Consider the following 22,209-nt stretch of genomic DNA (forward strand, 5'->3'; position numbering starts at 1 on the left):
AAGTTCTGGATGCAAATTCCCCTCAGCAGAGGCAATGTTACTTATATACGTAGGGATATAGTGGGATGAGTTTTAATATATCCAACCCAAAGGGGGTTTTTTCCTCTTATTTCCTCCGTGTAGGAAGATACGTCTTAGGCAACTTTATCAGTATCAGTGGAAAAATGATAGGTTCTACAATGAAATGGCAGGATGCCAATATAAGATATTTCAGGAATAATCAGAAATACAGTTTGTATAAAATAAACTAGCTCAAATAAAGTTTCAAGGACAGTGATAGTGTTCATTTTTAAGAGGCAGTTCTAGAACTGCGCTGTCCAAATACAGCAGCCGCTACCTGTATGTAGCTGTTGAGCATTTGAAATTGGTTAGTCCAAACTGAGATGTGCTCTAAGTGTAAAATATACACTGGTTTTGAAGACTAGGGACAATAAAAGGTTAAATATCTTCTAATTTTTTGTATTGATTACATGTTGAAATGTTAACATTGGGAATATTGGGTTAAAGAAAAACATACAATTAAAATGAATCTTGTCCGGGCACAGTGGCTCATGCCTGTAATACCAGCTCTTTGAGAGGCAGCGGTGAGTGGGTCACCTGAGGTCAGGAGTTCGAGACCAACCAGAGCAAAACTCTGTCTCTACTAAAAATACTAAAATTAGCCAGGCCTGGCGGTGTGTGCCTGTAGTCTCAGCTACTTGGGAGGCTGAGGCAGGAGAATAGCTTGAACCCAGGAGGCAGAGGCTGCAGTGAGCCAAGATTGCACCACTGTATTCTAGCCTGGGCAACAGAGTGAGACTCATCTCAAAAAAAAAAAAGATCTGTTTCTTGTGGGTTTTTTTTTTTTAATAGGCTTACTAGAAAAGATAAAATCACGTATTGTTCACATTTTATCTCTCTTAAGACAGTACTGTTTTAAGAACTTAGAGCTTTGAGGAAGTGTAATATTAGAACCAAATCTGTTTACCACAGTAAGCTTATGGGGAGTTACTTGAGATCTTAATAAAAAATTATAATCTTTGGCAGCCTTTATTAAGATTTTGTGTTCTTATTCAGTAATTGTAGAATACATATGAGAAAAGCTAAGCGCCAACAAACACAGTGGTGAGATGGTTGCTGACTTTACATGGCACTTTAGCAGGTAATTTCAGTTTGAAAGGGCAAAATATATAAATCATAGTTCCGCATTAACCAAAGCACAGTGATCAGATAACTTTGACCATTCCATTTTTTCTTAAAGACTGCCCTAAATCTGTAGCTGCTAATACAGTATTTGTCACAGGCATAAAACTTGCAGTTACTATCATTCAATTAAGATTCTTATCTATACAGATTTACAAGTCAGAAACCTTTAAAATAAATTGGACTAATGGAATTTTGGCTCAAATATTTAGTCGCAACATGGAAACATTAAAGCAAGGAATATGAGGTCATTGTAGGGTTTTAAAATGGCTACTGACTGACATGAATTCAAAGTTTCAAACAGTCTAAATTCTAAAAAGTTACCTTTACATGCTTTTCCTCCTGAATAACCACTCTTAGAATTCATACATTCATGTCTTCAGGTAAAGAAAACTGAATTTTAAATATTCGAGGCTGGGTACAGTGGCTCATGCCTGTAGTCAAATGTAAGAACTTGAGTACAAAATTTGAAAACTGCATGGGGAAATGTGTTTATCATGCATCTCTTGATAGTCTACTGAAAATTGTCTATTAAGTAAAACTGTGGTCTGTAAAACAAGCAAAAAAAAACCCCATATTGATAACTTCCTTGCGTAATGTAAACAATTTTTTAGGTTTTTTAAGGTACATCTAGATTTACTGGTAATGTATAGAAGTCAATTTTATGCTGGGCACGTGGCTCGTGCCCGTAGTCCCAGTACTTTGGGAGGCCAAGGCGGGTGGATCACGAGGTCAGGAGTTGAAGACCAGCCTGGCCAACATGGTGAAACCCTGTCTCTACGAAAATACAAAAATTTAGCCAAGTATGGTGGCACATGCCTGTAATCGCAGCTACTCAGGGGGCTGAGGCAGGGAATTGCTTGAACCTGGGAGGCAGAGGTTGCAATGAGCCAAGATCATGCCGCTACACTCCAGCATGGGTGACGGAGCAAGACTCCATTTCAAAAGAAAAAAAAGTCAATTTTACCCCCAAGTATTTCTACTTCCTAAACCATTAGCAAAAGACTCAAACAACTTGACTAAACTATTGGACCTCCAGTGTTACCTTCCCAACATAAAAATCTGAAAAACTTTGTAATCACTATAAAAAATAAATTGAAAAGAGAATAAATTCCCAGGTAAAAGGATTTACAAATTTTGGAACTATTATGCTTTTATTACCAGAATGTACTAAACATTGATCCTTTAGTAATTCTGCAATATTGTCTCAGACTCCCACAAAATTTCAAAACAACTCATCTGTTAGATTTCCATAACATTTATTTGGCGTAAACATGGTATCATTGCTGTTGTTCATAATAGTATAAAATATTTAGCTTTGATGGTTCAGATGTAATAAAAAGAAATGACTAAGTTTGGGCCTGAGATAAATGTGGTAAAGCAAGAACACAGATACCCTGTAATGATGAATGAGTTTCAGAGCGTTACTGAGGACCTGAAAACTTGCTGCACACTTTGAAGGCTTTGTTGGCTGAAAGAGGTGCCTTTGGAATCCCACTCCTAGCTCTTTTTTGAAGATTTGAAAAGAATTAGATAAGGGCCATGGGGACACAGAAGGTCACCCCACTTCTTTTCAGTTTGGCTACAGCATTGGAGTCATCAGTGCTCCTGAGACAATCACAAAGGACTTTCTCAATTATACTTTGAAAGAGAGGTTAGAAGACTCTCCGTCTGAGGTGTTGCTCATGTACCCTTGGCCCTTGTCTGTGGCCATCTTCCCCAATGATGATATGATTGGCTTCTTTCTGTTGCACTCTTTGTCGACCACTTTGGCAGGTGCAATTCAATGCTTATCAATTTGTTGGCTATCACTGGTGGCTGCCTCACTGGATTCTGCAAAAAAACTGAGTTGATTGAAATGCTGATCATGGGCTACTTGGTTACTAGCTTGTTCTATGGACCCTGCACAGGTTTTGTGCCCATGTACATTGGAGAAATCTTGCCTACTGCCCTTTGGAGTACTTTTAGTGCTCTCAACCAGCTGGGCATCATTGTTGGTATTCTGGAGGCCCAGATCTTTGGTCTGGAGTTCATCTTGGGGTCTAAAGAGCTAAGCCCAGCGATACTGGGCTTTACCATCCTTTCAGCTGTCCTGTAAAGTGTAGCCCTTCCATTTTGCCCTACAAGTCATAAATTTTTGCTCATTAACAGAAAGGAAGAGTACTAATGAGACCCTCCAGCAATTGTAGGAGACTCAGGATGTGTCCCAGGACATCTGGGAGATGAAATATAAAAACGCTAGGATAGTACAAGAAAAGCAAGTCCCTGTGCTGGAGCTCTTTACCCAGCTACTGACAGCCCACTGTCATTTCCATTGTACTCCAGCTCTCAGTAGCTCTCTGGAATCGATGTTGTCTTCTCTATTACTCAATGAGAATCTTCAAGGACGCAGGTGTTGAGAAGCCAATCTATAGATTAGTGCAGGTCTGGTTAATACTATCTTCTTTACTGTAGTCTTTCTGGTTGAAAGGGCAGGAAGGACTTTACGTATGATAGGTCTTGGAGTGATGGCTTTTTGTTCTGTCCTCATGACTGTTTATTAAAGGATGAGTATGGTGAATGAGCTTTGTCTGTAGTGGGGTTACCTTGGTCTTTGTGGCCTTCTCTGAAGTTGGACCAGGCCCCATTCCCTGGCATACTGTGGCCACACTCTTCAGTTTGCAGTAGCAGTGGCAGGTCGCTCCAACTGAACCTCCAACTTTCTAGTTGGATTGCTCTTCCTGAAAAATTATTATCTAGTTTAAGTGTGTTGTTGCTTTAGGGACATGTCATGCTTATACACATCTGTTAACCATTTGACCTTGGTACTGTGTCAGGTTCCCTTAGGGGAACTGAATCTTTGCAGTAGAACACATTTGAGATAGTTATGAGTTAACTGGGCACAGTAACAGCACAGTTCCCAGCAATCCAAAATACTATACATACTTCACTAAAGCAAATCTAATGATTCCATTGCCTTCATTTCTAAAATTTGAATTGGACTTAAGAGCAGCCGGTTTTTAAGGATTAAAAAGTAACTTTAATGCATTGTAGACCTATACACAAAAAAATCTTTGTAACTTTTGTGCTTAATTTTCATTCTTAAAAAATGTAACTTTCAAATGCAAGGAGCGCTCGGTTTGCTGTGAGGCTAGACAAAGAACACATGATACAGAATTTCCCATTACCACCACCCCGCCCCTATGAGAAGATTGCCTTTTAATTAAGAGACTTTTAGAACTAGTGATTTTAAGTTCTACTCTCATCTTTTCCAAAGACTAAGTCTTTATTAGTAAACTTGTCATGTAATTTGACATGGCAGTTCCTTGCTCAGCTGCTCTAAATAAGTTGGAAATTAGGTGGTCTCTTAGTTTGGGTAAAGTCAGTGCTATTGCCAGTAATATATATGATAATTGAAAGCCCTTAAAGTGGTTCAGATTATTTGCCCAAATACTCCATAAAATTTTCTGAGAGTTTTGTTTTTTTTTTTTTACCTTCGGGTGTATATGTGATTGCTATATTGTAAATACCAGTTCCTGAAAGACTGTTTCTGTAAACAGAATGATGCAGCACAAAGTGAAAAGGTTTTCCTCTTATTCCAGCGTATTCTTGCCTTCAAAGAGTAGTCTGTTACATCTTGTCTTGATGTTTAAGGTTTATTCTTGGGTGGAAAGCTTAACTGGGTAGTAATTTCCAAATGTTCTTTATAACCACTCTATATATCATTAGCAATTTTTTTTTCATATTTTATTGTATCTTTTTCTGTTAAGCACTTTATGCTTTTTAGTCTTTTGCATTTAGAAAGTAGTTTAGAACTTCTTTCACTGTTTAAAGCCATGTGAAAACTGATAGAGGATAATGAAAAGGAGTGTACATTATTTTGTATTTAACTTACTGTTTTGTGGTATGTGTAAACAAAACATTAGAAATATATTGTCTTTTTGTAATAATACTCTTTGACCTCATTTAAAGTGATCTGCCATGAGGTATCAATGACCAAGTTTATGTTTATTCTAATGTGTTTTATTCTGATACCTAAGGAATTTAGCCAACTTTATTTCTATCATCAGATGATCTCAGAAAACAATGTTTTATCTATATTACTGCCTCTTTTCAATATTTAAGAGAATAATTGTCTTCTGATTTCTGCTGAGCCTAGTAATACACTAAAGGCCTAAAAAAGTGAGTAACTCTTTCCTATCATTCGGGGTATTTGGATAGCCCATTCAAGATAATGGTAGTATGAAAATGAATCATCCCAGCTTTTCTACCATATCTAAATTTTGAATAATTAATTTTTACCTGCAAGAAGTTCACATGTTTTCTTAAAGTAGTCACTATTTGCATTAATCCTGTATATTCAGTGAATGTGAGGTCATATTTGGTATTGCATTAGAGGTAGTGTTGGTCACTGGTCTTGCCTCTGTGAACATTATTTTTATTTGTAAAATGAGGGAATTGGTTTGTTATGATGGGAAATGAGTCTGTTTTCTGGGTCCTGAGAAAGTTGCTTCATTCATGGCAGTATTTGGGATAACTGAAATATTTTTTTTTCCAGGTATTTGGTGTCATGCTTTGTAGTTAATGTTTAATGCTTATATAATTTTAAGTTATTACATAATTTTTATTGGTGTATATTTATAGGTACTAGGTTTTGGATTCTCGCTAAACCAATAGGATGGTATTCTCTCTTAATATGTTATTGCCTGTAATGGCCAAGTAGATATACCTTAAAGTAATATGAAAGGTTTTATATGTATATTAAAATGTATGTGTACTTTTAAATCTGTAAAGGTTATCTGGAATTTTTACTGTGTTAACTTCAGAATTATATGGGCATTATGACTTTTTCATTGTACAACAAACATATTCATAAATGTTGGAATATAGTTGTTTCTTGACTTGTGATAGGGTTATGTTCCATTAGACCCATTGTAAATTGAAAATCCCATAAGTTGAAAATGCATTTAATACACCTAACCTAGTAAACGTCGTAGCTTAGCCTAGCCTATCTTAAATGTGTTCAGAACACTTAACATTGACCTATAGCTGGGCAAAATCATCTAATACAAAACCTATTTTATAATAAAGTGTTTAATTAATCTCACATAACGTTAGCCCAGGATAATACCAAAATACGAAATTTTGAGGTACAGTTCCTACTGAATGTGTATTGCTTTTGCACCATTGTAAAGTTGAAAAACTGTAAGTCAAATCATTGTTAAGTTAGGCTGTTTATATTACATATATTTGGGATTTTTTTAGTGGCCCTTTTTAAAAAGCTGTTTATTATTTCTGATCATTGTGAGTGGGGATAAATGTGGGAAGAACCACGTCTCTACTAAAAATATAAAAAGTAGTCAGGCTTGTTGGCGCACACCTGTAGTCCCAGCTATTCGGGAGGCTGAGACAGGAGAATCACTTCAACCCGGAGGCAGAGGGTAGATCATCCCACTGTTCTCCAGCCTGGGCAACAGAGCAAGACTCTGTCTCAAAAATAAGTAAATTAATAAATAAATGTACACCGAGCTGATACTGGGATTTCAGGTACTGCAGTTAGCATGAATGATGTGTTTGGGGTAAATCAATTTTATTTTCTTAAGAAAAATCTGAAAATCTTAATTTACGTTCTAGCTCCTGTAGTCAAAATATTTTTTCTTTTAGAATTTCAGTGTTTTTGCTGCAACTGCCACTAATTTTGCATTTAAAAGAACAAAAGAGGAATGTATTTTTCAAAGGAGTGAATGAGGTTAAAATCTAGATTTTGAATGATATAAATATGCAACTGATTCAATTGTAGGATATTATTAAATTTTTTTATTTCTAAATATCTTTCCTTCATGCATTGTAGTTCTTACAGTTCCAGTAGCTTTCTAAGAAAACATTTCCATGTTTACATATTTGTAAAGTATGCATAAATAATGTAGAATAATTTGGGATTATCTCAACTTTACATTGTATGTCTCAATTTCATCAAGGTCATAGCTAGCTCGGTCAATAGTTTTCACAGGTATTAAGCCATTTGGAATTTGCCACTTTTTTCTGGGGAACCTGTTTTAGTTTAGTTTAGTTTACAGCATTTAGAAATAGAAGGTAACTTTATAGAAGTAACACCGATATCCCAGTCTGCTTGTCCTGAATATAATTAATAATATTAGGATGTAAGTGATACTAAGGTGGTTTTTATTATTTTTTATACACCGTGTGCTTTTACTTTTTATTTAAACTACAGCTAAAAACCGACTTTTTAACTAAAATTGAATGACATTTATCTTAATGCCCTGTTTTTGACCAAATCATACTCAGAAGATGTTATTATGTCCCAATCTAAAGAATCCTTTGAGGATTAATTTTACTTACACATGCCATTTCAGTTTAAGTTGCCTTACTCTGTCTATTACTTTATTCTTGTCAAATCTAAGCTTTATCATGTTTGAATTCTTTCAACACTGAATCTGTGATGTAAAAATGTATGATGTGATACAAATTTTATTCATAATAAACTAAGTTATAGCCTATTGCAACCTGTAAAACATTTCTTGTAAATTACCTAATTTATTTTTTCATTTATGTACAGTTTCTTATGTAAATTTGAAAAATATTTGCCATGGTGCATTCTGTAAACATTCCCATATTCTTTTCCTTAATGCTTATTTGCATGAAAGTAACTTGGGTTTTGCTTGTTTCTGTTTGTTGGATAGCCATTAAACCAACTTCAGTATCTCTGTATTTTTCTGTAGCTTAAGTTTCTAATTTTGCTTATATTCTAAATAGATGTTACGACCATACTTTTTATTTTCTACTTTCTAAATAAATTCTCTAAGTTGTTTACTATGTGTACCTTTTTATTTACCTTACATATTCCCACATTTTCACTTTGATTAAATGTAAGGTTGTAGTTAATTCCGTGAGAGTAAGAACTTTGTAAAGTCTTGTTCACCTCTAGGTCCCCAGCACCTGGCACAGAGAAAGCATTTGTGAGATTTAAGAATTGCATTTATTAAGATGTGAAAAGCTTTCCCCCCCAGCCCTACCCCTTGAAATGAGAGACCATGTTATCCTTCATCAGAAATGAATGTTGTTGGCATTTTTGTTTTGTGGGGGTTTTCCCAAGACAGTCTCTCTGTTGACCAAGTTGGAGCGTAGTAGTGCAGTCATAGCTCACTGCAACCTTAGCCTCCCAAGTAGCTGAGACTACAGGCATGCACCACCATGGCTGGCCGGAGTTTTGTTTGTTGTTTAGGTGTTTTGTTTTGTTTGTGTATGTGGTGGGGGGTTGGAAATGGGGTTTTGCTATGTTGCCCATGCTGTTCTCAAACTCCTAGGCTCAAGCGATTTACCCACCTTGGCATCCCAAAGTGCTGGAATTACAGGCTTTATGGGGTATGGAAGATATTTTGATACAGGCATGCAATGTGAAATAAGCTCATAGAGAATGGGGTATCCATCGCCTGTTAAGTTTGTTTAAAAAAAATCATCTTAATATGTGAGGTGGTAAATTGGAAATTTGACTGCTGTGTTTTCAAACGGTATGGTTGTCTTAACTCCTGGCATAGTTTTCATATGATATTATTTTCTTTACTTGGAGCATATAGGAATGGTTGAAAACATGAACATGACTACCATATGACATGTGAAGTATATATCCTTTATTTTTACAAAAAAAATCAGTAAGCAGGAACTAGGATGAAAAAAATAGAAGATCTGGACTAAAGGAGAACATGATGTGGTATGAAGTAAGAGATCTGAGCTGTAGTTTAGCTCTTCAAATATAAGTACTGCTGCCACAAGCACTTCGAAATAAGCTCCTAAAGAGCAAACATTCAAGGCTACAACACTTAAGTCCTTCATTTAAATAAATTTTCCAAGTGGGTAAAAGTCTGTACTGGAGTCAATACACGGTGCTATATAAATTTTGAAAGCGGCCAGGAGCGGTAGCTCACACCTATAATCCTAGCACTTTGGGAAACCAAGGTGGGTGGATCACTTGAAGCCAGGAGTTCAGACCAGCATTGCCAGTGTGGCAAAACCCCATCTCTACGAAACTTAAAAAATTAGCCAGGTGTGGTGGCGCACACCTGTAGTTCCAGCTAGTCAGCTGAAGCATGAAAATTTGCTTGAATCTGGTAGGTGGAGGTTGCAGTGAGCCAAGATCGCACCACAGCTCTACAGCCTGGGCAACAGTTAGACAAAAAAACATAAATTTTGGGCCAGGTGCGGTGGCCCATGCCTGTAATCCCAGCACTTTGGGAGGCTGAGGCGGGCAGATCACGAGGTTAGAAGATTGAGGCCATCCTGGCTAAAATGGTGAAACCTCGTCTCTACTGAAAATACAAAATACTAGCCAGGCATGGTGTCACATGCCTGTAGTCCCAGTTTCTCAGGAGGCTGAGGCAGTAGAATTGCTTGAACCCAGGAGGCGGAGGTTACAGTGAGCCGAGATCATGCCACTGCACTCCAGCCTAGTGACAGAGCAAGACTCTGTCTCAAAAAATAAAAATTTTGAAAGCAAGATGTCTACGCTCTATGATACATTCCTTAATGAGTGTTATGTGTATTAAGCAAACCTTAATGTTTCTACATCTAAAAATCTATTGATCAATTTCTATGGTAATACTTTTTAAGTTCCTGTTTTAAGATATGCATCTGGTATTGGGGGGTGGAGAGGAGTAAGATTTGACGTTTTCCCTAAAGTAAACCTGGAAAACCTGACTTGCTCCTGGAACTTTACATCCTTTTCATAGAAAGTTAGTACTTTTTGATACTTCTTAATGTTACCCAGAGGTGAACAATACCCCAGAAGTGGCAGCTGACTGCATGTTTAGGTCAGTAGGTGCTCATCCCCAGCCAGGGCTTTAAGAATAACCTTTACAGCTTCTGGAAACGGTAGCAAAAATTACCAAAACCATGAAGGAATGTTCTTTTTGATTTAAGCTCACTATGCTTATTTTTCTCTAGCAAGAGTTTGGAGTCCAGCTACCCCAGATTTCTTTGAAAAACAAACACAAAACCTTAAATGATACCACTAAAATAATTCAGGCACCTGGACTTGAAAAAAGTAACTTGGCCCTCCATCTGCATATTCAGCCAACTGTCGATAGAAAGTATTTGAAAGAAAAAATACTATGAGAAAATAATATATGGGAGCTTAATGAGAACACATGGACACAAAGGGGAATGACAGAAACTGGGACCTACTTGAGGGTGAAAGCTAGAAGGAGGGACAGGATCAGAAAAAAATCTGTTGGGTACTAGGCCTAGTACCTGGGTGATGACATAATGGGTACAATGAACCGCTGTGACGTGAGTTAACCTATATAACAACATGTACCCTGCAGCCTCAAAATTTAAAAAAATAATGCAAATAAAAAATACAGTATAACAACTATTTACAATGCATTAGGTATCATAAATAAGGATTTTAAAGTATATGGGAGTTGCCTAGCAATAGGACTCGGGGGGGAAAAAAGCATATAGGAGGATGTGTAGGTTATATGCAAATCCTACGCCACTTTATACAATGGACTTGAGCATTTGTGAATTTTGGTATTAGCAGAAGTTCCTGGAACCAGTCTTTCATGGATAGACAATTGTATGTGTCGTGTAGCAGTTTTTTCAGTTGTCTCATTTTAACAATTTGAATAAAATACTCTGACACCATGTGTTTTCACATTTCCTAAAGCACCTTTGCAGGTTTTCAGGACAACCATTTAATACTTCAAAAATGATTTCAGTGAATTTGTAGTCTTGCTGATTTTTGTTTAGCTTTGGGTTTGGACCTATTTATAATCAATTTTATTGAGGTACAGCTTATACAGTCATATTTTAACTGTACACTTAAATAAGTTTGATAATTGTACATATCCGTGTAACCACCACTCCAGGGTATTTGCATCATTCCAAGTTCCTTGGCTTCCATCCTAGTCAGTCCCCTCCCATCCCTATCCCTAAGCAGCCATTGATTTGTTCTGTCACTAGGTAAAATTTGTCTTTTCTAGAGTTTTTACATAAATGGGCCAATACAGTAGGTACCCCCAGTCTCTCTCTCTCTCTCCCGGCCCTAGACTTTACAGAGCTACTGTCTACTTTCTGTCCCTATAGATTTGCTGTGGTGTGTACTCTTGGGTCTGGCTGCTTCCTCTCAGCCTAGTGGTTTTGAGGTTAATCCATACTGTATCAGTACTTCAGTCCTTTTTACTGCTCATTAATAGTCCATTGGGTGAATATACTATAATTTGTTTATCCATTCACTTGTACATTTACATGCAAGTCTTGGGTGGACATATGTTTTTGTCTGGGATAAATAGTGAAATTGCTGGATTGTATGGTAATTCTGTAAGAAACTGGAAAACAGTTTCCAAGAGGTTTCATTTTACATTCCCTCCAGCAGTGTCTGAGAGTTCCACTTCCTCTGTATTCATGTGAACAATTAGTATCATCCATCTTTTAAATTGTAGCCATTCTTATGTTTGTGTCCTTTTGCCTGTCTGTGGTTTTAGTTTGTGTTTCCTTGAGTACTGATGACATTGAGCACCTTTTCAGATCCTTATTGGCCTTTCACATATATCTTTTATAAAGACAAAGTCTCTTGCCCATTTTTCATTGAGTTGTCTTGTTACTGACTTGTAAGAGTTCTTCATATATTCTAGTTAGAAGTTTTGTTGGATATATATTTGAATAGTTTCTCCAAGTTTATGGCTTACATTTTTTATTTTCTTCATTCTATTTTGAGGAACAGAGCTTCATTTTGTTGAAGTCTAGCTTCTTAGACTTATACTTCTTGTGTCCTAGGAAATCTTTGCCTACCCAAGATCATGGACATTTTCTCCTGTTTAATTCTAGGCAATTTGTAGTTTTAATTTTTGTGTTTCAGCCTCTAATAAGTCAATCTTTGTATATGGTTTGAGGTAAGGGCCCAGGGGTTTTTTTGCATGTGGATTTACAGTTGTTTCAGTATCATTTGTTGAAAGTATCCCTTCTTTTTGGTTGTGTGGGTCCAGAGACTGGAGGAAGACAGGGATTAAAAAGGACAGGAGGGCCGGGCGCGGTGGCTCAAGCCTGTAATCCCAGCACTTTGGGAGGCCGAGGCGGGTGGATCACGAGGTCAAGAGATCGAGACCATCCTGGTCAACATGGTGAAACCCCGTCTCTACTAAAAAAAAAATACAAAAAATGAGCTGGGCATGGTGGTGCATGCCTGTAATCCCAGCTACTCAGGAGGCTGAGGCAGGAGAATTGCCTGAACCCGGGAGGCGGAGGTTGCGGTGAGCCGAGATCACGCCATTGCACTCCAGCCTGGGTAACATGAGTGAAACTCCGTCTAAAAAAATAAAAAAATAATAAAATTAAATTAAAAAAAAAAAAAATGGAGCAGGAGGAAACTTGTGGGTGTGGTAGATGTATTCATTATCTTCACTGTGATGTTTTCACATGGCTACATATAGCAGAACTCATCAAATTGTCTTTTTTTTTTTTTTCCTCTCTAACTCATCAAATTGTCTTTTTTTTTTTTTTTCCTCTCTGTGGCCCAGGCTGGAGTGCAGTGGTGCAATCTGAACTCACTGCAATCCCCGCCTCCCAGGTTCAAGCAATTCTCATGCCTCAGCCTCCCAAGTAGCTGGGATTACAGGCCCCCGCCACCATGCCCAGCTAAATTTTGTGTTTTTAGTAGATATGGGGTTTTATCATGTTAATCAGGGTGGTCTGGAACTCCTGGCCTCAGGTAATCCACCCACCTCAGCCTCCCAAAGTGCTGGGATTACAGGTGTAAACCACTGTACCCAGCCCAAATTGTCTTTTAAATATGTGTGGAGTATTGTACATTGATTATACCTCAATAAAGCTCTTCTAAGAAGATACAAAATAAACATTCATACTTGTGTCAACAAATTCAACTTCTCACCTTGGTTGTGAAATTTATGATATGACCCATTCTGGGCAAGCAAGTCAAACTAAATTATTTGACATTCTGTCTTCTCTTGGGTTCATTTCCAATATGCTATTTTATTTATTTATTTAGAGAGCATGTCTGGCTCGGTCTCCCAGGGTGAAGTTCAGTGGCATGATCTCGGCTCACTACAACCTCCGCCTCCCGGGTTCAAGCAATTCTCTTGCCTCAGCCTCCCAAGTAGCTGGGATTACAAGTGCACATCACCATTTCTGGCTAGTTTTTGTATTTTTAGTAGAGGCAGGGTTTTGCCATGTTGGCCAACTCGTCTCAAGTCTCAAACTCTTGACCTCAAGTGATCTGCCCACCTCAACCTCCCAAAGTGCTGGATTATAGGTGTGAGCCACCGTGCGCAGCCCCATGTTACTTTAGTCTAAACTCTTCTCAATGTTGTGAAGGAAAAAGACCATCCTGAATCTTTTTTATTTTTTTGAGACAGGGTCTCACTCTGTCACCCAGGCTAGAGTGCAGTGGCACAACCATGGTTCACTGCAGCCTCAAACTCCAAGTCTCAAGCTATCCTTCCATCTCAGCCTCCTGAGTAGCTGGGACCACAGTTAACGCACCACCATACCCAGCTAATTTTTTTAATTTACTTTTTGCAGAAATAGGGTTTCCGTATGTGACTCAGGCTGGTTTCAAACTCCTGGGCTCAAGTGATCTGCCCACATTAGCCTCCCAAAATGTTAGGATTGCAGGCATGAGCCACCTTGTCTGGCCCTGAATCTGTTTTTTGGTTTTTTGTTTTCTTTTTGGAGACAGAGTCTCACTATGTTGTCCCGGCTGGCCTCCTAACTCCTGAGCTCAAGCGATCTCACCTCCAACTAGCTGGGACTACAGGCATGCCCCACCACACCCAACTATCCTGACTCTTAAAGAGACTCTTAGTCTAAGAGCAAATTTCAAATGAGAGGTGCCCTAGGATTTTTCACATATCAAGAGTCAGTGACTAGTCAAGCTTGGGAACAGAGAATCGGAATCTCACAGACTGCTGAATCAAATTCAATATTTGTTTACAGGGAGGGAAAAGAAGTCCAGAGAACTCAACTAGATTGTCCTAGATCACACAGCAACTTATTAACAGAATCAAAATTCAACCCAAGGTGTCCTCACCTCCATCCCAGTCTTTTTTTAATACACTTTGTGTTGGACAAGTGGCGTATGGCACCAGAATGTTATCCAGATACATAAATAATTTGGAGCTGGGCACAGTGGCTCACACGTGTAATTCCAGCTTTTTGGGAGGCCAAGGCAGGAGGATTGCTTGAGCCCAGGATTTCAAGACCAGCCTGGGCAATATAGTGAGTCCTTGTCTACAAAAAATTTAAAAATTAGCTGGTGATGCCTGCTTGTGAACCCAAGAAGCGTAGGTTGCAGTGAGTCCAGGTTGCACCACTGTACTCCAACATGGGCAGCAGACCGAGACCCTGTCTCAAGAATAATATCATAAAAAATCTGGTTCTAACAAGAAAGAGCAATCAATACAGAAAAAGCAGGACAATTTAAGTAAATGGGGAAAAAATCAGAAAAATGAGAATATAAATGGGCCAAACTTGCCAATTGGAGACTAATTGGCAACACTAATCAAAGGACAGCTTATGTCGCTATGACAAGAAGAATAGGCTGGGTGTGGTGGCTCACGCCTGTAATCCTAGCACTTTGGGAGGCAAAGGTGGGAAGATCACTTGAGCTCAGGAGTTCAAGACCAGCCTAGGCAGCATGGCAAAACCTGTCTCTACAAAAAAATACAAAAATTAGCCGAGAGTGGTGGCACATGCCTGTAGTCCCAGCTGCTCAGTCGGCTGAGGTGGAAGGATGGCTTGAGCCTGGGAGATCAAGGCTGCAGTGAGCCATGATCACGACACTGCACTCAGCCTGGGTGACAAAGTGAGACCCTGTCTCAAAAAAGATATAAACTTGAAGACAAATCCATCATTAGGAATAGACTCATTATATAATTATAAAAAGTTTAATTAACCAAGAAGACATAACTTTTAAGATACATAAGCAGTTAGTAAGATAACCAGAAAATAAAGCTAAAATGGATAAAACTTTATGACAGGAAAATGCTATCACAGTGGGAGATTACAGCACCTCTCAATTCTTGATGGGTCATGTAAACAAAAAACACAAAGTAGATTTGAACACTCCAGTTGAGTGTGCTTTAATGAACATATATTGAATTCTGCATCCAGCAGTAAGAGGATATAGGAACACACGGAACATTTACCAACACTGCTTCCATGCAGGCCATGAGGACTCAATAAATTTCAGAAAATAAGGCCACATTCTCTGAGTACATCACAATTAAGTGACATGACAATAACAAAAAGATAAATTTTAAGTCTACATATTTGCTGAGAGGCTGCGTAGAGTAATGGTTAAAAACAAATATTCTGGGCTGGGCATGGCGGCTCACACCTGTAATCCCAGCACTTTGGGAGGCCAAGGCAGGTGGATCACTTGAGGTCAGGAGTTTGAGACCAACCTGGCAACATGGCAAAACCCCGTCTCTACTAAAAATATGAAAATCAGTTGGGCATGATGGTGTGTGTCTATAATCCCAGCTACTTGGGAGGCTGAGGCACGAGAATCAGTTGATCCAGGGTGGAGGCTGCAGTGAGCTAAGATCACACCACTGCACTCCAGCCAGGGTGACAGAGCAAGACCCTGTCTTGAAAAAAAAAATTTTATATATATATATATATATATATGTATGTATATAAACACACACACACACTATAGATAGATAGATAGGTAGATAGATAGATAGATAGATATAGATATGTATACATTCTGGAGCATGAGTTCAAATCCTACTCTGACATAATTACTAGGCATAGGTCTCGGACAAATTTCTTAACCTGTGCCTTACCACTTGCAAAATGAGGCGACTAATAGTATCTTCTGATGGTGGTCATTCATGTTCAGCAGGGAGTGTCAGTATTCCATTTTTTAGTTACGTGGTAGGATCGTGCTTGCTGGCTCCCTGTGCAGTTGAGAGAATGGGTTCATAGGATTCGCTGTGGCCGACTAGCGAGTGAGAGTTGTGTTTGGAAGTGGTGCATGCTACTTTTTGGCTGTAGCACTTAGTCACCTGTTTGAGACCCTCCAGAGCCCTCTTTTTCTGCTAGTAGAGGTCAGCAGCATTCAGAATAGTGGCTGCTCTGTCAGCCTGGATCCCTAAGTGACAAAAATTAGTAAAGCTCCTTTCTCCTTGCTCCCTCACCATATAATGAAGGTCTGGAGTATAAGGAAGAAACAAACTGTTTTTTTTACACCACAGATGTAGGGGTTTGTTACCCCAGCATGACCTGGTCTATCCCAACTGATACAGAAGTTGGCACCAGAGATGGGATGCCACTGAAGAACAAAAACCTAAAATGTGTGGCATTGGATTAGAGGCTGGCAGCACGTGACAAAGAAGCTGTTATCAGAAGCTAAAAGGATGCTGTTCATTTAGGAAAAGGTGAAGCTGATAACATGATACATTGGAAGGTAGGTAATGAACCGATAAACTTGTGGCCTTAAAAGAAGCTGGCAAACATCATTAATAGCTGGTATTGGCAGCTTTGTTTCCATTTGACGATTTGCTCCAAGAAAGAGGTAGGTTCTGCATAGGACTAGCCCACTTGCAAGGAAAAGTGAAGGGGGAGAGGGATAAGGTGTTATATAAGGAAGGGATGATCATGATGGACCATGAAATATCCGCCAGGTGAGGCGGGAAATGAGGACAGCGGGAATTAATTGAAGGGATGGTGAGAAGATGGTGAATCAGAAGTCCTCATGGGTTAAGAAACTGTTGTATTTGGAGTGCCTAGAGGCAGTGAGATGGAAAGTTAAGCGGGAAGAACAGAGGTTTGGGTGGCAGAAGATTAAAATCACAAGAGGAGTAAGAAAGACAGTGTTCTCCATCGAAACGATCTCAGCTTCTTTCTCAGGTTTTTTTTTTTGTTTTTTTTTTTTTTTTTGAGACAGAGTCTCACTCTATTGCCCAGGCCGGAGTATAGTGATGTGATCTCAGCTCACTGGAACCTCCACCTCTCAGGTTCCAGTGATTCTCATGCCTCAACCTACCGAGTAGCTGGGATTACAGGTGCCTGCCATCACACCCAGCTACTTTTTGTATTGTATTTATTTATTTTTTTAGTAGAGACAAGGTTTCACCATGTTGGTCAGGCTGATCTTGAACACCTGGCGTCAGGCGATCCACCCGCCCCGGTTTCCAAAGTGCTGGGATTACCGGCATGAGCCACTGTGCTGGGATTACAGGTGTGAGCCACTGTGCTGGCCTTCCTCAGCTTTTGTCCAACGTTTCTGGAATCCTTCCTGTGTGGCAGAAATTAAAAAATAAAATAAAATTTAAAAAGCTCTGCCAAACACAATGGCTATTACAAGCAGCTAGAATTCTTTTTTTTTTTTTGAGATGGAGTTTCGCTCTTGTTACCCAGGCTGGAGTGCAATGGCGCGATCTCGGCTCACCGCAACCTCCGCCTCCTGGGTTCAGGCAATTCTCCTATCTCAGCCTCCTGAGTAGCTGAGATTACAGGCACGCGCCACCATGCCCAGCTAATTTTTTGCAGTTTTAGTAGAGACGGGGTTTCACCATGTTGACCAGGATGGTCTCGATCTCTTGACCTCATGATCCACCCGCCTCGGCCTCCCAAAGTGTTGGGATTATAGGCATGAGCCACCGCGCCTGGCCTACAAGCAGCTAGAATTCTTGCATTGTTTTCGGGCACCTGAGTCCTCCAGGCAGGAAGCAGAGGCTCGGCTGGAGGCAGTGGGATGGGAAGGATCTAATGACCAGTGGGTCCAGAGCAGCAGCCATGCGGCTTGGTGGTCACCAGGGGATAGAAGTGGCAAACATGAGAAATGAGTGAAAAATGCAATGGCAAGATTTAGAGAGAAGTTCATAAAATGCTTCTGCTCAAGAGACAAAAAAACCAACTTCAGTACTGGGAGCCTATACTTACAGTCTGTAGAAGGTAAACGCCAAGGAATCATGGCCAGCACCCATGTGCGATGCTTTTAGGCCTGACCGAAGGCTTTCCCTGGCAGTCCTCAGGAGGACCCTCAAGCGCTGCCGTCTCCACAGGGAGTTGGAGTCAGGGACACAGTCCCCTCCAACGCGCATGCTCTGCATCTTTGTTTCTGGGTCCCTTTATCCCGGCAGAGGCCATCAGGAGGGGGAAAGCCTGAAGACACTGTTCCCCACTAACTCGTGCTTTTCTGCTCCTAGCCCTTCCTCCTCACCCTCCTCATCTTCCTTACCTCAGGGCTCAAGAAACTGCCGGAGTCTTTTACTGGGGGCTCCTTCAGTATTGAAACAACCCTGCCTGCGCTGATGGACTTGGCCCTTGCTGGGTGTGCCGTTCCATGGGGGAAGGTGGAACTGGGAATCAGTGCTTTCTCTAGTTCAGCCTCTTGCTTATACAGTCACAGCGACTGCAGTCTTAACGCTTGCATTCTGGGCTCCTGGCTTTACTGGTTACTCCGTCACCTGTCAGCTCAGCTCTCTCCCTGAGAAACATCATCAGCATTCAGCGTGCAGTCAAGTGACCAAAGAACAGGAGTAGCAAGAACTTTGCTTTCAGGCCCTGACTTCAATCACTGGCCTTGTTGGAATCTCGGGGATCATCCTCTGTTGTCAAAGAGGCCCCGAGTTCCAGCAGACACCACAGAAATGCTCAGCCATTGTCTTCCAGGTATTCAAAATACCGACCTAAATCTGCCTTTCCCAGCCGATGACAATGATACAGCATTTTAAATAGTGGGCCTCAGTCCTGGCCGCATCTTAGAATCACGCCGGCAGCTTGTAAAAATACGAATGCCAGGCCTTTCCCTAGAGCATCTGATTTTAATTTCACTGACTTAGAGACGCAATTCTGTTCCAGAAATCTCAGCTCTCCCACCCTCCAGGTACACTACCTTGACTAACTGACATCACCTTCCTGAGCCTCAGTGTCCTCATCTGTGATACAGGGGTGATAACACTTGCCCTCTGCGGGGTGCTGTGCAGATTCAGTGAAAGAAGGTGCGTGGAAGCACCCCACATGCAGTGTCTTCATTAGAATACTAACCAAGAGCTGTAATTTCAGAAGGAGCTTCCTGTGAGTCAACGGGCCTGGAAGGACTCCTGGGAAGGGGTAGACTTTGCATCTTCATGGAGGAACGCTGAGATTGGATAGGTGGACAGGCAAAGAGGACACTCTTAGTCATGGGCAACTGGGCCCCTGTCCTAGGCCCTGCACTTTTTTTTGAGACAGAGTCTCACTCTGTAGCCCAAGCTGGAGTGCATTGGCGTGATCTCAGCTCACTGCAACATCCACCTCCCAGGCTCAGGCAATTCATGTGCCTCAGCATCCTGAGTAGCTTGGAATACAGGCACGCGCCACCACACCTGGCTAATTTTTTGTATTTTAGTAGAGACAGGGTTTCGCCATGTTGCCCAGGGTGGTCTCAAACTTGGGTGATCTGCCCACCTCTGTCTCCCAAAGTGCTGGGATTACAGGCATGAGCCAGCCACCACACCCGGCCTCCTGCTCTTTAGAAGACTGTACTCTGAGGCCAGGCGCGGTGGCTCAAGCCTGTAATCCCAGCACTTTGGGAGGCCGAGGCGGGTGGATCACAAGGTCAAGAGATCGAGACCTTCCTGGTCAACATGGTGAAACCCTGTCTCTACTAAAAATACAAAACATTAGCTGGGCATGATGGCGTGTGCCTGTAATCCCAGCTACTCAGGAGGCTGAGGCAGGAGAATTGCCTGAACCCAGGAGGCGGAGGTTGCGGTGAGCCGAGATCGTGCCATTGCACTCCAGCCTGGGTAACAAGAGCGAAACTCCGTCTCAAAAAAAAAAAAAAAAAAAAAGGCTGTTCTCTGGCTTCCTCTGTCTGTTCCTTGCTCTGTGAGGCAAGGAGTCCATAGGGACCAAGTTCCATGCCCCACAGAAGCCATGTCCCCCACCTTCTGGATTATGTATCAGGGCCCAGAGCTCTTCCTGAACAGTGCAAGCCCTATTCCAATCCTCCTCCTGAGCCTGGTCCTCCAGAGTGACCCTGCTCCCAGTTTGCAACTCTAGTCCCAAGGAGTGCTTCAAGGAAGCTGTTTGAAGCCTGGGGACAGATCTGGGACTAGAGGGCTGAGTATCTACAGCAGTGCACATGAGGCCCCTCCAGGGGTGGGAACCAGGAGTGGAAAGAGAAAGGGGAAACCATGGGCCAGAGTCCTTACAAATGCTCTTGCTCCACGCCACACAAATGCCAGGGGCAGCTCTGACACCAGTGTTCATTTTGCAGCAATGCATCAAGTGGATTGTTAGTGTCAGCATTTTCTGGAATGTTTGTTTTTGTTATTAATTTAAAAATCATGAGGCTAGGCGCAGTGATTCATGCCTGTAATCCTAGCAATTTGGAAGGCTGGGAAGGGTGGTTCTCCTGAGGTCAGGAGTTTGAGACCAGCCTGGCCAACATGGTGAACATGGTCTCTACCAAAAAACATGGTATCTACTAAAAAAATACAAAAATTAGTTGGGCGTGGTGGTGGGTGCCTGTAATCCCAGTTACTCGGGAGGAGGAGGTTGCAGTGAGCTGAGATTGCACCACTGCACTCCAGCCTGGATGACAGAGCAAGACCCCTATCTCAAAAAAAAAAAAAAAGTCATACTTCTAAAGATCTAAAGTGCTAATTAATGGGACATGGGACTGGTTTATTTCCATTTAAAACAGACTCTTTTGGATAAAGGCTCATTCCCTTGGGTCTTCTCCTGCCCCATTCTTTCCTTCATCCCAGGAGGCATCTGAGCAAGGGAGAAGCTGGCAGACATCTGGCGCTGGTGGATGGGGTGGGAGTTCTGTTCCACCTGCTCTCTGAGGCTCCTGCTGACACCCTGGGCACACCTGGCCTTTGAGCACCAGCCTTCACCCTTGCTGCCTCTGCTACAGAGGTGACTGCAGCTGGGCACTCATGGATGCTTGGGCTGAATCCTCTCCTGTGGCCCAGAATGGAGCCGCTGACTCTGAAATTCAGTGGTAAGCTCCCTGCAGCTCCCAGCACAGGGCAATCCTCTCAGAAGCCTTGCTAAGTGTGCTCCCCGGCTCCAAGGCAACCTGGCATTTATGTAAACTTTTTTTTATTATCAAGACAGTGCCTGGCTCTGTTGCCCAGGCTGGAGTGCAGTGGTGTGATCACAGCTCACTGCAACCTCCACTTTCCTGGGTTTAAGTGATTCTCCTGCCTCAGCCTCCCAAGTAGCTGGGACTACAGGTGGGTGCCACCACATCCAGCTAATTTTTCTTTTTGTAGAGACGGGGTTTCACTATGCCGTCCAGGCTGGTTCTTGAACTCCTGAACTGAAGCGATCTGAAGCCCACCTCAGCCTCCTAAAGTGCTGGGATTACAGGCCTGAGCCACGGTGCTGGACTCATTTTAAACTCTTAATTCTCAGCTACTTTATTCTCTATTGACAATAAGAGAGAGAGAAAAAAGAAAAAGGGCAGAGCACTTAGTGCCAGGGTGTCAGCAGGTATTTTCACATTAAACATTGGTCTTCTCAGTCAAGGCTCACAGTCCAGTAAGACAGGCATTTGAGCAGAGCGCTCTCCTCTAACCCTAGGGTTATACACTCAATTGTGTTTCAGAAAATTCATAAATTGAAGCCCCAATCCCCAACGTTACTATATCTGGGGAGATAGCCCTAAGGAGATAATTAAGGTTAAAAGAGGTCCTCTGTTCTACCAAGCCTGCCTAATTTTTTATTTTTTATTTTTTTGAGACAGAGTCTCGCTCTGTCACGAGGCCTCAGGCTGAAGTGCAGTGGCGTGATCTCAGCTCACTGCAACCTCCGTCTCCAGGGTTCAAGCAATTCTCCTGCCTCAGCTTCCTGAGTAGCTGGGATTACAGGCGCATGCCACCACACCCAGCTAATTATTGCATTTTTAGTCTAGACAGGGTTTCACCATGTTGGCCAGGATGGTCTCGATCTCTTGACTTCATGATCTGTCTGCCTTGGCCTCCCAAAGTGCTGGAATTATTGGCATGAGCCAGCACGCCCTGCCTTTTTTTTTTTTTTTTTTTTTTTTTTTTTTTTTTTTTTTTTTTT

At 41.3% G+C, this 22,209-nt stretch overlaps 1 pseudogene across 1 annotated transcript; it reads left to right on the top strand.

Annotated features, from left to right (window-relative positions):
* The first annotated feature begins 2,929 nt into the window (after positions 1 to 2,929).
* On the top strand, positions 2,930 to 7,992 carry LOC116533127 (annotated as a pseudogene). The gene has a single exon (XR_004261096.1). The product of XR_004261096.1 is annotated as a solute carrier family 2, facilitated glucose transporter member 3 pseudogene (transcript).
* Positions 7,993 to 22,209: the final 14,217 nt, after the last annotated feature.

This window comes from Sapajus apella, unplaced genomic scaffold (assembly GCF_009761245.1).
Source record: "Sapajus apella isolate SASKATOON/1434 unplaced genomic scaffold, GSC_monkey_1.0 scaffold79, whole genome shotgun sequence".
NCBI classification, from domain to species: domain Eukaryota; kingdom Metazoa; phylum Chordata; class Mammalia; order Primates; family Cebidae; genus Sapajus; species Sapajus apella.